This window comes from Lepisosteus platostomus, chromosome 21 (genome assembly GCF_059453375.1).
Source record: "Lepisosteus platostomus isolate fLepPlt1 chromosome 21, fLepPlt1.hap1, whole genome shotgun sequence".
Taxonomy (NCBI): Eukaryota; Metazoa; Chordata; class Actinopteri; order Semionotiformes; family Lepisosteidae; genus Lepisosteus; species Lepisosteus platostomus.
Window position 1 is genome coordinate 1,327,436 of NC_142631.1, and position 19,244 is coordinate 1,346,679.

General features: G+C 44.1%; 1 protein-coding gene across 6 annotated transcripts in view; it reads left to right on the forward strand.

Moving 5' to 3' along the window:
* Positions 1 to 3,068: 3,068 nt before the first annotated feature.
* LOC148643810 (tenascin-like) overlaps positions 3,069 to 19,244 on the forward strand; it is a 139,568-nt gene continuing 123,392 nt past the window's right edge. For 5 of the 6 annotated variants that reach the window (XM_088614943.1, XM_088614942.1, XM_088614946.1 and 2 more), the window contains exon 1: positions 3,069 to 3,507. The gene's annotated coding sequence lies outside the window, so the exon portion shown is untranslated. The remainder of the gene's footprint in view (positions 3,508 to 19,244) is intronic. The other variant, XM_088614950.1, reaches the window with a different exon arrangement.

Here is a 19,244-nt window from a genome sequence, read left to right on the forward strand (position 1 = left end):
TGCACAGTCAGCCAAGGACAGCAGACTTGCCTTTATGTCTTAGGGGACACCAGTACTTTAAAACAAAGCTTGGAGAATAGGGGCGCTGTGCTGTAATCAGGCTCTCTGACCTGAGCTAAAAAGCAGATGCAGAGGGAAACGAGGAAGCTGGATTGAGCTTGGTGGAGCAGGAGAGTGACCTCGGACCCACTCTCTCTAAGAGGCTGCCACCTCCCCTTTCCTTCTAGTGCCGCTGAAGGGATGAATAAGACCCATGAGGCAGCCCCAGAGCCTGGCTCCGTGAATGTCAGTGTGCGTGTCTGTCTGCAGCAGGGGCAGGGCCCCTCAGAGCCGCTGTCTCTGCTTGTTAATGAAAATAAGGAAAGCACATACAGTAGAAACACAAAACGAGGGGAAGCCTTCTTTGCTCTAGCACGAGCCTCGGTGCCCTCGGCTATCAGATTTCTCTCCCCATGAGCGAGAGAGAGACGGGGAATGTTGATGTGCCGTCTGCCCCCTCTGGAGACGCGATGAATACAGCACTGGAAGGAGACGAAAGGGTGTCTCACAGAGCCGGAGCTGCAAACCCACAAGGCTCTGGGCCTGAGAGCCATTGGGCCAAGTCTGACATCCAGACAGGCTGGGGAAGGTCTCAGTTAATTACGCACAACACACAACAGTGTCCCGGCTCGGATCCTGTGCATGAGTACACGCAGTAGGTGTGTTCCTATGTCCCGTACATCCACAGCTCTAGAACGGCACATGTAAGAATTGGCAACTTTCATTGTCTGAGCTGTCATTCGCCAGGAGGAATGGACGTGCACCAGACTTTGCTGTCGAATGACATGTAGAGTTTGTTCATTCATTCTTTTTTTGCTGACATGCCAGTACTTGTGTCTGAGCCTGTGCTGTCTGGAGCCCTGGGCTCACCCCTGCACAGCTGTGTTCAGGGTTGTGTTCAGGGATGAGTTCAGGATTGTGTGCAGGGTTGTATTAGGGTTGTGTTCAGGGTTGTGTTCAGGTTGTGTTAGGGATGAGTTCAGGATTGTGTGCAGGGTTGTGTTAGGGTTGTTTTCAGTGTTGTTTTCAGGGTTGTGTTCGGGGTTGTGTGCAGACGCTCTGTTTTCCTTGTAGGTGTCTCCCGTCGTCTTTCCCAGAGAAAAGGCAGCGTGTTCCTGCCGGACGAGGACCGCTGACGTGGAGCTGCAGGGAGATCTAAATTAAGAGTTTCGCAGAACATCTGCAGTCCAGGGAAAAAAGCCACATTCAAGAAAGTGAAAAGAAGCAGAAATATGGTTTTGATTATTATGTATTAAAAGCCGTTTTATGATGTTGGTACTTCTCACCAGATGTGGATTCAACTGATGTCTGACAGCATTCATAAATATATAAAACATAAATGTTTCATTTTCTATTGTTTGTACTATATATTTCTTTTGGAGAATATAAAATATCTGTTGATTTTTGTTAGAACGTCCTGCTCACAGCTCCCTGGCTGGCCTTGCGGGTGAGATGGCTCTCTGTCCGACTTCACTGTCTACCTTTCTGCTAAAACTCGAACTTTTAAAGCCAGACCTCTCACGTGCTTTTACCATACAAACATAAACATACTCGTATGCAATAGTCATTCTTACTTAAAAAGTTGTATTGCCTCAAAATCACACACACAAAGCAGCTTCATTCACAACATCAGATTTAAAAATATCCTTCCTCCCGGAAAAGACTTTTTTCCCCCCGAAGGATTTCATCGCGTCATATGAGCTGCATAATTGGCTTTTGCACTAAATGCGTCTTTCATTGCTGCTGAACAGGGAAAAAAAAAAGATAATTGCGCCCCTTTCTCCTTGTGTTTGAGGTTTTTTTTTATTAGAAATTGCCATTAAAGGGGGGAAAAGGACATTCCTGAGGAGTTACAGAACGGAAAGCGGAGTGAGGGCAGCCGGTGGGGCCGGCGGAGGTCCAGACGCGGCCGAGACAGGTGGGGGCGGACAGGACAGTCTTCACATGGCAAAGGCGGATCGCTCCCCCGAGAGATAATGCTGATGTTGTTCTCTGAGAGAAAAAAGAAACGAGGTCTACAGATTATTTTGTTCATTATTTTAGTTTACGCCGAGAAGGGGTTTTCCCCAGTCCCTGACAGCACTCCGATTGGTTGGTCTAATTGCAGGGAAAAGCGGAATTGCGCTGCGTTCAGCACGTAGGCGCCGCCGCACTCGTCATGTACACGAAGACAAATCACTTGTAAAATGTGTTAATGTGAATGCCCCTGGTCTTTAATTTTTAATCAGGCACGTCAGCGATTTTGTGAGTTTATTGCAGTCTGTTGGAGTAGACTGGTGTTCTGTTAAGACGATCGTTTTTACAACCTATTCCCATGAAGCGTTTTTCACTCAGGTCACACCATACGGTGTCTGCAATCGTGATGCATCTGAAATCGCACGTTTTTTCTCACGGATCTTTGCCTTTACGGTAGAAGTACGTCACATCCTGTCGGGGGCTCTTCATCTTCCGCTCTGGGGCGGGCGACACTGTACGGCGATTTTGCTTTCAAAACAATCCTCTGTACACGGTTCGGAGTAGCACCCGGGCCTGCTTGCTTCCTCATTTCTCATAAATAACTTTGGCACTTACCACTAATTGTACTACGTTTTTCTTTGGATTAGTAGGTTGCTATGTCATAACTTTGTCCTATGGCAAAAGTACAGTATGCGGTATGACGCAAAAATCGCATCCCTTTGAACGTATTTCTCAACAATGACGCTCCAATTCACGTGTGAGCGTTCCCAACCGGTCTGCATTAAACCTTCTCTTGAAACGTTTCGCTTAAATAATCAGATAACTGGCTGACGCTGATGTTTTTATTAAGTTGTATGTTATTCATTATGTTATGTATGAAAGTTATTTAACTTGTTGCCGCTGCTGTTCTGAGCTTATGTTGGTGGTGTTTCCTTGATGTCTTGATGTATTGGAGCACGCATGCGAATAAACACTTCAGTGCACCTGTGCAGATGACAAATAAAACTGGACTCAACCTGCAAATGTGCAGTAACGTTCTTACAGGCGCCGCGTTCACCGCGCATGCGCGTACCCTTTGGCGGCAAACCAGCCGCGAGCGCCGCAGCTCGAGAGCGTCCGAGCCGGTTATCGGTTTGCTTTCGCCGCCCGCTACAGGCCTACAAACGACTTTGTCCTCGGAACCGGGCGGCCAGGGCTCCCACCCCAGCGACCTGGACGGCATCTTTGCTGGCGGGCCTCCCCGGTTCCGGTCTGTTTTGTCCGTCCCGGCGGAGGAGACGCCGAGAAGACCGAGAAGACATGGCCGCCGCACCTGCCGCGCTCACACGGCCCTCATCGCGGGCATGTTCCGGGGCGGCTGAGCCGAGGCCAACGGGGCGCCAGAGGAGGCTCGGTTTTGTCGTTTCCCCCCGTCGCTTTCGGCCCTTCAGCCGGGACAGGCCGGGCCCGGCGGCTGCGCCAACGGAACCCGCCGGCAGGAAAGCGAGGGCGGCGGCGGCGGCCTGAGGCGAGGTACCGTACACTCTCCCCGTTTCCCGCCGGTTAGGGCGACCAGGGTCGAGCAGAAGCGTCCTGCTCATTTTAAGACTTGGGTTTTCCTCAAAGCTGAATAAAATTACCTCAGACGTGTGAGCCGAGTGAAGTTAAGCGGAGGTCTGGTGGCCCCGGTTTCACGCTTTAACTTTTCCCGTGACGACTCACCCTTGGCGGCTTGTACGGATCTCTATGATTTAGTAGTATTTGGCTTGTTAAGTAATGCTGTTTGCATTTATATAAACGCAATACTGTAAAAACATGCCGTGGTGTGACAAACTATTTCTTTGCTCTTGCTTTCCAAAAGCGTACCTTTCGGCAAATATCTGCGCTACACTACCTAACCTTATAATCAATATAAAAGACGTGTACATATAGAGAGAGATACGTAGGTGTGTCGGTTGGTATAGCTAGATCCAGCAGTCCTATACCGGAGCCACAAACAGTCGCAACGTCTCCTAACGTCTCCTTACGAGAGCTGATGTGTGATTTAACAACCATTGAAGTCCCGTCTCGATGTCTTTCAGGAATGATGCAGGTGGCAGTTGTTTTGTTCGTAGTCTGTTACCTTCGATGTATCCTGCAGTTTTTATCGTGGTCGTTGGTTTTATGATGGCGTTGTTGTGCATAAGTTGGCGGGTCGCTAGTATTTAGCTGGTCCTGTAAAGCAAGTTTCTCTCCTAGCGACACCTTTTCAGAAAGAGATAACAGCCCAGCGAGCCGTGGTTTTATCGATTTCTGCAGGTGACTCACTCAATCATCATTAATTTAACGCCTCGCCTGGACGTTTCCCTGTTTCAGTTCGTAGAGCTTATTGGCATGACCGATGAGTTAAACAGTTGCTAAAGCATTAATGCAGCCTTCAGACGCCCATAGTCAGGCGTGCTTGTCTGAAAAGCGGATGCACGGTGCCCATCTGTGTAACCAAAGTGATGAGAGCACCTGAGTATACATGCTTGATGGCGGGTCAGAAACTAATATCTGAGAATGAATATTCAGTGAACGCTGGTCCATGCACATTCAGGTACTTGTGGAGGTCATTTTAGATTATGAAATGGTGTACAGGAGCCCCATGTCTGTTTTATTCCCTGTATCAGATTTCAAGTTGTAATGAGGCCCAGACATCCATTTTGTTTTGGAATTTACGAGTGTTTTCACAAGAAATACCCACAGAACACGTGGGCTACCTCCTTTCCATTTACTTCCCTCTCTCGCCATCATTTTTAATCCACGCGGTGGGGCACTCCAGTTGGGAGTGTTAATGTGTCGTCTCTTTGCTCCAAACCTGGAGCCGTTATTTATGTCTGTTATGTAACTTAGCAAAGTCGCAGCCGTGTAACATGAATATACATTAATGCGAGTTGTGGTTCCTGGGGGGTCGGGGGAGAGGAGTGTGTGTGGGGGGGGGCGGCTAGACTGTTAAATTTAGGGAAACGCATAGCTTCCAGATGACATCAGAGGAATAACCCCAGGTTAACCCCTGGTGACCTGTAGCGCTCAGCTTTGATTTTCCAGTACTCGCTTCGTTTTTTTTTTAGTAGCTCTGTTAAATCCTACACATTGCTGCCATTCACTGCCATGTACAGTGAAAATGCTGGAAATCCTTAATGGCACAAAAAGGCTACTTTGAAGCCTCCTGCAGAAATAGGTGCTCAAGTGAGAGAGTTGGTTTATCTTGCTCGGTGCCGTACACTTAATTGTAAAACCACATGCCTTGGCTATGCGCTGCAGCAGCTCTCTCACTTTGTTGCTCATTCTTTTACTCATGTAGGATCTGTTCACAACCTTTCAGACAGTTTGATTAATTTTGTGGGATATGAAGTGTGTCCCAGGCAGACTTGTAAAAGATCTTGTTAAGGTAAACAGTTTCATTTTTAAGTGCTGGATTTTTTTCTGGGGGGGTATTAGTGACAGATTTTCCAATCATAAATCAAAGTTGTTTTTTCCCAGAGAAAAACCTTTTTTTTCTTTTAAAAAGCTTCCGAGGAGATTTTGCCAACTGTGATAGCTGGTCTCTCAGAATTGCTAAATAGGGTCAGTATTCTCTCTGCTTACAATGGTTGACTTCAGACGTCCTCGGTATTAACCTGTTATTTTATGATTTTTATTTTATTGAACATTTCTGAAAGTTCACAGAAACCTGGGGCCTGGCTTTAATAAAAAGTTCCCTAAGTAGTTAAAACAAAACACCATGGAGGCAGCAGAGGAAGGTAATGAGAAATGGTGTCTGTCCTGTTTTGTCTTTACAGAGTAGGTCCAATCTAGAAAGTTGAAGACAGATCCACCCATAAGTGCTGTAAAAGAAAGCCTGTCTAGTCAACTGATATCCAAACACTGCGATATAAAATCATTTCTTCCATTAGACTGGAATCCCATTCAGGGTGTATCCAGCCCATTTCCCGCAGGGACAGGCCTCGGCTCACTGTAGTCCTCTGTCGGACTAAGCACCTAGTGACATGCACCTGGCTCAGACATGTATCATATCTTTCTTTTATTTTTTTTTAAACATATTAACATATCACCAATGTGCAGCTGCCTCAAAACAGGTAGGGGCCATGTCACCAGTTCCCAGTCATATCTTTCTGATCTTCCACCCACTACACGCTACCAGTCCTCCAGGAATGATGGGTGTGGACCATTGCACTGAACAAATGCACAAAAGAGGGTGGCCTGACAGTATGGCTGTTTGTACTCTACTTGTGGTCTCATACCACTAAGTGTCCAGAGTCAGACAGCATGACTTATGAGGTTAGGCTGCAGATTCGTACAGAGGTGCTCTGTATCCCCCTGTCTCTGTTCCACCAAGTCAAGAAGAACTTCTTTATAAGCGCCTGACCAACCTGGTACGCACTAGCCACGCTCTAGAGTGCACCTTGGTTTTCTGTATCTACCCTCCCATTTCACCTTAATAGGCTAAAGCAAGAACCATAAGGTTTTCACAAGTTGAGCTGAAGTCAGTAACCCTCCTGTCCTTCATCATGTGGCATGACTCACCTTTGACCTCTGATTACTTTCTAACCTGAGATGTTGCTTTGTGGAGTCCTGTGGTTAGGTACCTTAACCTAAAGTATACCATTATAAGAATGTTGAAGTATACAGCCACATACATGGTTATGTGAAGCCTGCAGGTATATTATTGTGATCTGCAAAGAGGTAAAGTATATTAAAAACACTACAGTTGTTAAGTGCATTGGGTGACTTAGACCAATCTCTTTACACTGCACTGATATTGCTGCACACTGCATTAATAATAGCTGAGGCCTCTAGATCAGTTGAAAAATTGCAGTACAGGAAAACAAAAAAAAGATAGACATGAGAGGAGGCCATTTGGCACATCTTGGTCAAAGAGTTGTGTCCCAAGAATTACATCAGGCTGTTTTCTGAAGGATACCAGTGATTGGCTTTCAACAGCAAGACATGCTGGTTTGTTCCAGACTCCCTCAGCTAATTTTTGTAAGTAATAGTGCCTCTGACTTTTTAAGTCTCAGATGCACCTGTGCTTTGTCTCTGCTGGTGTGCTGGTTACCTCATTTCATTGTGGTTGTGGGGGAGGCTTCTGAGTGCTTTTCCATAATTTTTAAAACTAAATGAGTGTAACCTATTACCCCTTATTAAGTAAACCTGATTCTCTTGATTACACCTCCCTGATCTGATAAATGCTCTCCCTGCTTTAGGACAGATGTTAAGGACACAGGGAGTTTGGACTGTTCCCTCCTGTTGCTGGATTCCCCACTGACTCACTGATTTACCCCCCAGGGTTTTGCTATTAATGGGACAGTGAAGGGTGACTAAGCTCATCTGTATCTGCTGGATGAATATGACCTCACCGGTGTCAACAGCATTCTGCTTCTTACTGTTGTCTGTTTTATGAATTTGTAACTGCACTAATGCTCTGGGTATCTTACAGACTAAACAGTGTAGCCAATGTGTAATTTAGTCAGATATGCTTCACCCTCTGGTTAAAGCATTCCAGCCCTTACATCACTTTTGGATCAATTTTGTTTGACTTAATTAAAAGCAGTCTGGTTGGTGCTGTCAAATGCAGACTTTTAAACTCGGCTTAAGACTTGCACTGTCCCCCCTCTGAGGTGGTTAGGCCAGGCTAGGTTGCTACTAGTCTTCAGGCTATTGAGCCTGTTTGATCATTACTAGCTGATTGATCCTATCTCATCCAGCTTGGCTGGGGTATGAGCTTCAGCATCAAGGCTGGGTGCTTGTTTTATACTCCCACAACCCTTTTCTGTGAACGAGTGCTTCCTGTTCTCAGTTTTAGAAACCCTTCCAGTTAGATGCCACTTGTGTCCTCGGGTTTCTGTCTTCACTGTTTATTCTGAAGGAGTCTGTTATGTTGACTTCAGTGCCTTTTGAGTATCTTGACTACTTCGGTCAGGTTCCATCGCGATCGACTCTGTTCATGACGTGAAAGGTTCAGTTCCTTCAGCCTGGTCAGTGGGGGACATTCCATTAGGTTATGGAATATAGCTGTTTATTCTCCTCTGGACTGGTTCCAGAACAGTCATTTATGTTCTGTGATGTACTGACCAAAATTGTGCACAGTACTATAAATGAGGAACAAGTACAGGTTAGTTCTGCGTTTTTGCTGTTGAGCCTTCTTCAGGTGTTGTTTCTTCTTCCTGTTTTCAGTGTGGAATGAAACTTTGTTTCTTCCTTTGCAGCCAGTGCACAAGGACACAGCTTTCCACTCTTAACATTGCGAGGCCTTGCTGCTGCATTATACGGTTTGTATCATATCATCTCTTGATTTTAATTTTATACTTTTAACTGTCCTCATTTTAATTGACTTTTTAATTGCCTCCCAACATTATCGAGATGCTTTAAGAGATGTTAGTGTAAACACCTAAGTCTTTTTCAAAGATCGCCTCCTCTATCTCAGTGTCTACCATTTTAGTTGATAAGGTTTTGCTATCAGCAGGTAAAACCCTGCACTTGTCTTCATTAAACATCATCTGCCAGGTGTTTGCTCAGTCTTGAATTTTCTTTAAGACTTTTATGGAAAGTCTAATTTTGTCGAAACCTGTAGCCCGAAGGAGCTGTTGCTCGGAATATGTTCATATGATGTCACTCCAGCAACATTAAAGAGATCTTTCCAAAGTGTCTGTGTAAGCCCTGTAATTACTAACATTGAAAAACTGTTCATAGTAAAAAAAAAAAACCTCTTTTGATTGCAATGGCCTCTTATCTGACCTGGAATAAAGTCTGCATTGTCTTGGATCTTGAAGCTTGTTATTTTAATTTACTGTCATCTTGCACAAAAGATAAATTGAGCTGTTTATGTGCTACGCTGGCATTTAACTATCTTTTTATCCCCTGTTCTGGGGGAGACGGCTTAGGTGCTTCATGGAAGGCAGTTAAGTCCACCTACAGCCTCACTCAACACTTTACAGCTAGCACTGGCGATGAGGAGTAAGAAAAAGAAATTGTTCGCTATTGTACTGCAAGCACAATTACTTGAAAAATACATAATGTCAAAATTCTTATGTCTATGCGCCACTTAGCAACGTCATTTCAGTATCAATGATTCTTTGTTCCTTCCTGAAGCATTAGTTTTCATTAATAATGACTTTTCTAAAGGTTGGTTTGCCCTCAGTAATGTGTTTCAGATGCAGAATTAAGTCAAATTAATGGTGCTGTCAACATTCTCCAAGCCATATTAGCTCTGCGGGTTGGTTAATGCTGTGTAAAATCACTATGAAAGAGTTTGATTGTGAAATTATATCCTTAATGTTACAACTGTTAGGAAAAATTCTCCTTTCAGTGTTTTAGATCCAGATGGTACAGAAAGTACATTGGAGATATTTTCTCAGCTACACAATAGCTATGAGCTCGAATTGTACAGCCCTGGTTTGCTGATTTCATCTTCTGAGGCTGAATGAAAAAGTCGAAAAGAAGAAGTCTACGGGATCACTCAGCAGCAGCTCTCTCGCACAGTAGCGCAGCCGCATAAATTCTGAGTTTTGTCTGCTTTTGACAATTTTATGGACCAGCTCATAATCGGAGAGCTGGTTTTAATGGGGTTTAAGAATGCCGAGCTGATGTCATACTTTCCATTATTTCAGAACCCGACCTGAGGGGTTACAAACTGCAGAGCTGAGGTCCTTGCTCCCCCTTATTTTCCTGTGAACTTTTCCAGTCTGTGTAAACTGTCTGAGAATTGTGGCTGGTGAGTTACAGTGTATTAGGCAGGCTAATGGCATCTAAATTGCCACTGATAAGTGAACGAGGCACTTGTGTCCACTTATTATTTCTCCAGCAGACATTGCCAGGCTTGTGAGTAACTTTGCTTTTTTCTCCCTCACTGAACAGTGCTGCTGTCTCAAATGCAGAAGCCTGTAACCCTGGAACACTATCAGATAATCCTGAGGCAACATGTTCTTCTTTTAAGCTTGAAGTGTTGTTTCAGCACCCTATCAAAGCCCCTGGCACTCTATAGTACCCATAGGCTTCAGTCGTGTTTTTTTTTTTTAAAGTCAGCTTAGTTTTGTAATGACGTTATGTTTCATTAGGATCAAAGCTACTGTATCTCCTGCGCATGAAGTGTTGGGCCCTGTTCTTATGCTTTTGTGTTAAATCTAGATTTTTCACTTCAATATACAAGCAGTCACACTCGTCAGACCTCAGGCAACCAACAATTCCCCCCCTCTGCAAGACTGGGCCTTTTCATTGCAGACCAGGAGTCTGTCAGCTGTGTCTCCCTGCCTTGTACTGCTGACGTTTCATGTGCAGCAAATGAAACCACACATGGAAAAGTAAATAAAATGTCGATGTTAATGTATAAGAATGCCAGACGCTCAGTGTTTGACCCCCAGCTGTCAACTTCAGTGCTAATGGAGTGTAGCATGTCTGGAGGTCAGAGGTCAGATAGTTTTTTTTCCCTGGGTTCCTTGGGGACTCGGACAACAATATGCTACTTCAGGGTGGATTAACGTGCCGGATCATGTGGGTATTTAAATATCCCGCCTCGGGAATATTCACAGGCTTTCTTTACCCTCATGGCATGCACTTTGTGTCCAACGGAAAACATCCATCCTTCGCACCATGCACTCACCCAACCCCCCCCCCCCCCGACTTTGTATAAATAGTGGGGTCTCATGTCCCTCCCAGCCTCTTGACACCCATCTCAAGTTACCGCAGCCCCAAGGGTAGCCTGATAAATAGGTGACATCTTGTGTTATGAACTGCCTGAGTGGTTTTTCCCCCCTTATAGCACTAGAAATTGGATCTCAATGGGTCCTTAACCTCATCTGCTCTTAAGAGAGAGAGAGAGGTCATTTGTCTTAATCCCTCACAGTGTGAAGTACAGAATAATGTACACAGTTATCAGATACCCAGAATAAAACAAGTCTAGTGCACAAGATCACAGTAAAAAGGCTATGAAAAATCTATGAGAGATTTAATACAGATTTCCAAATATATTAACTATGTATCTGAAATTGTCTGTGTATATCACTTTTAGGCGAAAGCATACGATTGAACAGTATAGATAGAATTCTTATTGGAATGATTAGCAGATGGAATATTTCGATTTCATTACCATAATAAGCATCGTTTTTCATTCTTCAGATGCATCTGGATACGAAGCCACACAAAGACCTTTTTCTTCCGGTCGTGTGGAAAAGCTGCCGAGCTCTGCGTTCTTGCTTGGCGCTGCGTGGCGCCTGGTGGTTCTCGGCTCAAGTGCTAATTCAGCCCATCGGGGTGTGGGCGTGCTGCGCACCGACACAGGCCCCTTTTCTGGACGAGCCCTGAAAGCAAAGCTGCCCCCCCCTTTTCTAAGACAGAAAAAAAGGACGCCTTTGAGAGTTTTCCTCTGAAAGACCAGAGTGGTGACCTCACTGTTTAGAATATGTTTCTCAAAGACGGCAGGAGAGGGGAAGTGAATCGCAGCCAAACACACAATGTCTGTCCGGCCTCAGGTATTGGCAGATGTACTGTGAGGGGGTTTCCTGCAGTGGTGGCGCTACTGTGGGGTCGTTCAGTGTGTGCAGTCGTGGAGGGTAATCCATGGACTGGAAAGAGCTCTTTCTTTAGGACTGGGATTTACCATAGGGTAGCAGAAACTGGAATAACAACGTTATTCATCATAAGTTCATTTTCAACTCTTTTATATCCCCAATTTAAATAGAGAGCCTTTTGCTTTTATGTTTAAAACTTAATATTTAAATATTAAACTTTTGCAGAAGGGATTTTCAAAGATTTCCCTTCACGGGAAGGTCTCTGTGTTGGAGCTGCTATGTTACAAGCAACGTCCCAGTAGGGGTAAGGCCCTCAAAAACCTAATATGCTCTTTTACCCTTTTGGTTCTTATAGGTTCTTAGTGATATCTACATTACATTATGTAAGAGGGGTCTCTTTGACTGCTTTTCCAGTTATGGAACGCAATCACAAGGCTTCTTCATTAAGATCTACAGGGCTTATAAAGTTAAGAGGACTATTCATACTGTTGTACCATGAAGGCTGTGAGTCATGGAGCAGTGAGATTGGGACAGGGTCACTGTCCATTAGGAGGTGGACTAAAGTTTTACTGATTTAATTAGGTGATTTATCAGATTGCAGCCACTGTTAGATGTGCTGAAGGAATAGTGATCTCTGGTCTTAGATCTTTTTTGTAATAAATGGATATTTGTGGAATGAGGTCTTGTGTGAGGCTGTCTGTCAACCAGTGAGCAGAGAGCACGATGTGTCATTTTACAGGGCAAGGAAGCGGTGTGTAAGCCTATGAAAGGAACTGTGGGAACATGTTCGGATGTGGATTAAATGGAGATTAGCCGAAAATGCTATAATTTATTCTCGCTTCTAAGGATTCTTGCTCACCTCTGCTAAGATAAATTAGCAGAGCTCTGGCCTTTGAAAACCTGTAGTGGAGACCGTTGGTTTGGGGTGCTGTTGGGAAACACTGATATACCGTACACAAGAGAAGTCAGTATTGAACATGAACAGCAGATTTGTCATATATGAGAACTGAAAGACTCTTATGTGCTTGCAGAAGAGGAAAAGGGCATGATGTCATCATTTTTAAAATCAATCCCTGGGGATTAAGAAGTATTTGCCCTAGCCTTCTGTTGATATTTGGAGACCTCAGACTGGCTCCTCGGCAGGGATCTCTGTGCCCGGCTGTAGAAAAATTAAGACATGTTTGTCTGGATGGGTAGGTGATGAATAATGAAAACAATCATATGGATGAAGACAAAATAGCAGCAGCTTCTGTCTCTGGCGACTGTATTTGCACTTTGGAACATTGTAGGAGATTTACTTTTTTTTTTTTACAGACAAGTATTTATCCAAGGAGAAACATATATTAAAATAAAATTCCATTGCGCCAAATCTCTTGAAGTTTTATGTTGACTGCTGGGGACTGTTTATACTGAAAATGTCTTTTTTTAAATACATATTTACTTGAACCTGTCTCAAGAAGAGTCCTTCTCGCTTCTTCAGAACTGGGTGGATGATGTAATGGCTACCAGCCCCCTCAGCACACAGTCCGTATCCACGGTTACGCTGTTGGCTTCTGGGACATTGTTGATCAGAATCACATCATCCGTTGTGCAATTCATCATGAATGTGGCGCAGAACCAGCTGACTCTGGTGTTGGGGATTCAGTTAATTCTCATGTTCTGAAGCAGACCCGCTGGGCTTTAAAGCGCTGTCCATCAGCGATGGAGTGGCAATGAAACCTCCGCCAAAGGGAAAACTACAACTGTCCTGGCAGCTACAGGAAAGTGCTTTTAGAACTGATAACATCTGCCACTGCAGTTAAAAGGTTGTGGGGGTGTGGAGCAAGCTTTCCAGCCATGTCATGGAAGCCAGGGTATCGGTTTTAAGAAACAGCTGGATGAGATCGTTGGATGAATTGGGTCCTGTCAAATGGCCTCCTGTCGTTGTAACGTTGTAACTTATGATCATGTTCTTAAATAAAAACTCAGTGACATTTTATAGGGCTGCCTATATGGAGAAACCCAAGTTTACTGAGGTTGCGTCATAGAAACATTAATGAAACGCAGCCATTTTTACCAGAAAGGTGATTTATTCATTTGGTGTTCCTTAGCGTGGGACACACTGGTGGGAAATGACATCTGTCTTTCATGACACGGTGGCTGGACCGGTGCTCCCAGCCCTGGTGTTTGCGAGCTGGCACATGCAGAGGTTGAGGGTGCAAACAGCTGGTAAAAGCCGAGGGTGGGAGCGTGCGGTACCAGCTGTTAGTGGTGCAGGGCGAGAGACTGGCGTTCTTCTCCCAGGTGGACCTGAACCCACAGCACCTCATGGTGGATTGCAGTGCAGATTAACTGGTCTGTCCAAGAGAATGAGCTGCCGGCCACCGATGAGCACAGAGTCAGGCCCAATCCACCATCCAGCCGTACCCAGACATTCATTATGGAGCCTAGCAGTGCCAAGACATCTGATGTTTCCCTCCACTGGCTCTCAATGCAGAAGGTCTCCGCCCTGGTCTGGAATGTGGTGTACTCTGAGAGACTGTCCCGCTGTGTGTGAGCACAGAGCTTTCCCAGTGGCACAGGAAAGCGCCAGAATATCTGCTTTTCACAGTTTGCATTGTGAACCGCACCTGAAGTCATCACTTTCAGAAACATGAAACCCTCATGCGGGTGCATTGAATTGTACTGTAATCCACGTGAGTAAGTTTAGCCACGTTAAGTGCATTTGTGCTTCTTTGCCTTCCTATGAGATGATCCTTTTGATCATCGAGATGATGCAGCATTGCTACAGCCCATATTCACCCGGGAGGACCTTAAGATTTCACTAGTGATCTCAAAAGAGTCCCCCAGGGCAGAGGAGTTGAGGCGAGAGACGCAGAAAAGCGTGGGACAGACTGCTGTTATAAATATCTGGGTCTGTATCGGAACTTGCACTAAAGCGCAAAACTCATTTTGTCCAGCTTTAGCCTTTTAATTTGTTTCAGTTGGAAGCATTGAGTTCTGAGCGGGTTATGAATAAGTGTGGTTTAAGAAAAAAAGCTTAAACAAGGGACGCTCATTATGCTTAAATCATTTTTCATGTGCTGTAAAGCTGTTCTGCATATCACTTATGCACATCTGAGTTCCATTATGCAGATAGTTAATGCTTGCAAAAATAGAGTAACTTTTCTTTCCTACTGCATGATTGGTCTTGGTAGTGCTGAATCGCTACCAGATGCTTATTATTCCTCTGGGTTAATTCTCACCCCCTGGAGTGCTGTGGTGTGATTAAGATACCAATCTAAACAAAGATGAAGGGGTTTTTCTTTACTGTATTTACAGGGGCTCATGCTATAAGGGACCTAATTAAAATTATAGTACACATGGTACAAAAAAAGATTCTGTAAAGTATTTTATTCCTCTGTAAAATTGCGCTGCAATATTGCATTCCTTTCATCAACTGTAAGTTGCTTATCCCGGTGAAGGTCAGATGCTACCCTGGAAAACCAGTATACACAGTGGGTTTGACAGCATATGGCCACTCTGTTGCTCCATCTCAGGGCCACAGAGACGGAGGCAACTTAGAGGGTCTGCTCAAACCCAGCCAGCATGTCTGTGGGATGACACCCTGAGGACTTAGAGAAAATCTGTGAGAACATGGGGAGAACATGGAATCTGACCAGGAACACTGAAGCACTGAGACAATAGTGCAAAACATGATTTGTTGGCCCACAGAAACTTTGCAGGTGGAAAAAGTGTTTTTCACTTGCTTTCCCAGTATCCCAATGGACAATTACATAGTATGTAAGCTGTGACATTCGTTCCCATAGGCAAACCCTTGGCCTGTACATGATCACCTAGATAAAATACCAAAGAAAGAATACGTCTTTCATTTTAAGATTTCTTGCTATTTGTGTACCACATGCTCATGCCTGTCAATTATTTTAAAGATTTGATTTGTTTTGCTTTAGGGAGCCAACAGGAAATTTCTCTTTTTTTATTAATCTAAGGCTGAAAAAAAAGATGGCATGATTATGGTTTAGTGTGTAAATTCATACACAGGATAAATCAAATAATTATGCAAGGTAACAGTAACTTACATGTAATTGATTTCCATAGTGATGCTTTATATTCATATCTTTGAATGTAAGCAACCCAAAAAGAGCAAAGGTCTTAGTGTCTCTTGGATAATGTCATTGAAATCTCCAATGTAGTAATATTATTTTGTGGCCTTTTACAGTAACATTATTCCCTTAACAGTAAAAATTTCAAAGTCAGAGAATTGAGGAAAAGTTATGATACCTCATTCTGCAAAGTCTTCTGACAAAATATGAGCTAAGTGAGGGACTGGATAAGAGCCACTGTTGGCGTTCTAGGAAGTATTTTTGTTATTTATGAAGAATATGAGATCTGGGGACCAACAATATTGATTTACTTCACATTCTATCATGTTGACATGTATTTTAAGCACAGGAGATGATTCTTATAATCCTGCTTGGAATGAAATGTTGGTTTGAAGTTCTTGTATTTATCTAACATTCCCTTTGAAGTATGAGGACTGACATTTTTTATTTCTCTGACTGTCCAGTCATAGTCTGGAAGGGCTGGTGTGTCTGTGGGTTCTCATTCACATTCAGCTCTTGCTTTAGCTGGTTACTGGCATAACTGGACCAGCTAAACAGCTTCTCCCAGCTCTTCAGGTGGTGCTAACTTAAAGAGACCTAAAAAAAAGAATGTACAGCCCTGCTTTAGGAGAACCAGAAAATTACACTGATACTGTATTGGTCATCGCATATGTGTTGTATTGCCATATTGTGAATCTGTTGATGCTTAGCTAGAGTGAAGTATTACAGTTCTGTGACCATGGGAAAATGCTCTGAAATCTCTTTTCTCAATTTTCTAGTAGCAAAAGTGTTCACTACAGCTACTGAAGCAGGCTGGGGAACTGTTTGGTTGGGGACTGTTGTGTAGCACAGTAGCACAGTGCAGCCAGTGCAGTCAAGGCTGAAGTGCAGCCATGACTCCGCATTTCCGAGCTGCATAAGAGCCCTCCTGTTCTCAGTCCCCGGGCTGGCTCTGCACATCCCAGAGGATCTGGTCCTGCCATTCCTGAGTTTGCATTAAAACGTGTTGTCTCGACTTGAGCTACAGTTGAGGAAGGTAATTAAAAGAAAGACAAGCTTGCAGTTTTGGAGATGAGGCAACTGCTGTAGACCGTTCCTTCACCAATGTGCCTGCTAGTGTTTTTTCTGGAGGAGTGTCTTTCCATCTGTTTCCATGATGGTTGCTGACCAGAAGTGTATTCTTTTATTATTTTATTTTGTTCCTTACCATTATTTCTTGGTCATGTTTTTGTAATTTTAAGGGGGGGGGGGTACGGGTGTTAGAGGCCATCAGGACCTCCTGTTGTGGTATTGGGATAGATTGCATGCTCTGCTTTCCAGATTCTCAGGGAAAGGAAGTGGCTGTGTACACGGTGTTCCGTTCTGCAGTGCGAAAGATCTGTGGGGATCTTAGCTCAGCCGGACTTTACATTTTATTTCTGCTCCTTTGTTTTGCAGTCACTGTTGTTTGGTTTTATCCTGAAACTCCTGTATTTTGGCATTCATGTGAAGAAAATCTGGACTCTCCATATAGACTTCAAGATTTAATTTATTCTAGTGTTCCCCTTAGACAGTGTAAATTGAGTTTTGGCCCCACAATTATGCAGTTACTTACAACTTGGCGTTTGGTGGAATGACTTGCAAGTCCCGGAAAACACGGTATTCCGACTATCCTACTTTCCACACTAATAAACTCCTTATATGTAATTCCCTTTTTGCCATTTCAGGGTGATAAAGGGATTCAGTTTCTGGCAGAAAATTTTAATGAGGGTTTGTTCAAGGGCTTGCTATTTCATTACGCGGCACCTGGCACCTCTTGCGTGTCCATTTTGCAATCCATGCCGATGGCGCCCCCAGGGGGGCAGTGTCGTCTGCGTGATCGGTGAGTAATGGGACTATATGCCTTTTTTTATTGGGACAATAGAAGTTCAGCTTCAAAAAATCCTAATCATCAAAAGATTCCTTTGCTTTCTCTCACAGTGTATGAGACCCATCCAGTACATGACCGTATGATCTAGTCCCGAGTCCTTTGTGTGCTCTCTGTTCAGGGGTGTTGTGGGTACTTATTCACGTGTTTTGAAATCGTTTCTCCTTCTCTGGCCATTATCCTAAACAATGATGCTCCGAGCTCTCAGCTGGCGTTCTTGCTGAATGATCATTTGGATCATGCTCCCTTTCAGATGTAGGCATGCATCTGTTTGGTTGGTTTCGCCACAGCTAAACATACATTAGTGCTGCATTGTGTCTCTACATTCCCTCCCCTGCTATCAGTGGATCTGGTGCTGCCTTGGTGTTGTATATAGGCAGCCAAAACTGCTCAGATTCATGGGTTTTGGGTGCTTTGGAAATTTGTGGTGCTGCGGATGACAGCCACACAGTGTGTCCAAGTAGCTTAGGGGTCCTTTGGTAGAAATTCGGACGGTGTTAGTGAAGTTTTGCTATGCCGTTTTATTAGAAACAGGTTCACACCAAGCAAAGTGATGTGACTGGTGGCCTCATTAACACGTCTTAGCCTTGTCAGGACGGTCATTCTGGTGTTGCCTGCTGAGCCATTGAGCTGACAGTAAAATCAGACACCCACCTCCTCTGTTGGAAGACATTTAAGATGATTTTTTAAAACGTGGTTTGGTATTCCAAAAATGAGATCAATTCTTAGAGTAAGGTTTAGTGTAAAAGCTTGTTTGTTGGGATCTCAAACCTATCAAATTTATTCTGGATAGAGAAATAAGTCATGGTCAACATGATCAACAATTCTTGATAGGCAGTGGAGTTTTTCAGTTTTTCTATGCAAATAGAAAATCACGAAGTCCCTGTAGATGTGCGGATATCAGTGCAGGGATTTTCATTCTCGCTGCTCCATTTCAAGGAGCTGTTGTGCTTAAACTCCCACTGCTAAGTGTGTTTTAATGTAATGCCACCTACATGACCCCTAGCTCTTTCTACACCTCATTCACTAGAGTAGAAGCCTGATGAACTTTTAGCTCTTCAGTGCAAAAGCTTTTAAATCACAGAGATTCAACAGATCAATAGGATGTGTTTCTAAATAAACATTTTAAAAATAGCCTCCTATATATTTTTTTTTTTCCAGAGCAAAAAGAGTGTAATCCACCAGACCTGCATATCTAGTGGTGAATGGCTGCTGTAGAGTTTGTTCGTGTTTGAATGCGAGATGATTGCTGTTGTGGGCGACATGGGGATGTGGCTGTTGGTGCTGCTGCCTCACAGCTTCTCCTGGGTAAGAGTCTGTCCTGGGCCTCTTTCTGTGTACATGTTCTCCTCGTGTGTCCGAGTGAATTTTCTCCAGGTGCTCTTTCTGGTTCAGGTAATCGGTGCTTACAAATTGTGCATGTAGTAATTACTGACAAACACATTCCTGACCATAGCTCACATAGGCAGCCAGGAGCATGAAAAGAACAAAATAATGCTTTCTTGTATCAAATCATGGAGGAGCAGCAAATAGAACAAAGCTCAACAGGATGTTACCCACAAATATAGGAATTCAAACACATGTGCTTGTTTGGGGGAAGGGGGTGCATTGGTTCCCTGTTCCTTCAGTCAGCTGTGTGATGATGTCAGCGGGGGAAAAACCTCTCGGTCACCCTTCTAGAGCACGGCCTGACTAGAACGGGCCCAGCTGTCCGGAACTGGGTTCCTTTGCTCCGTCTGTGCGTGAGGGCTGTCG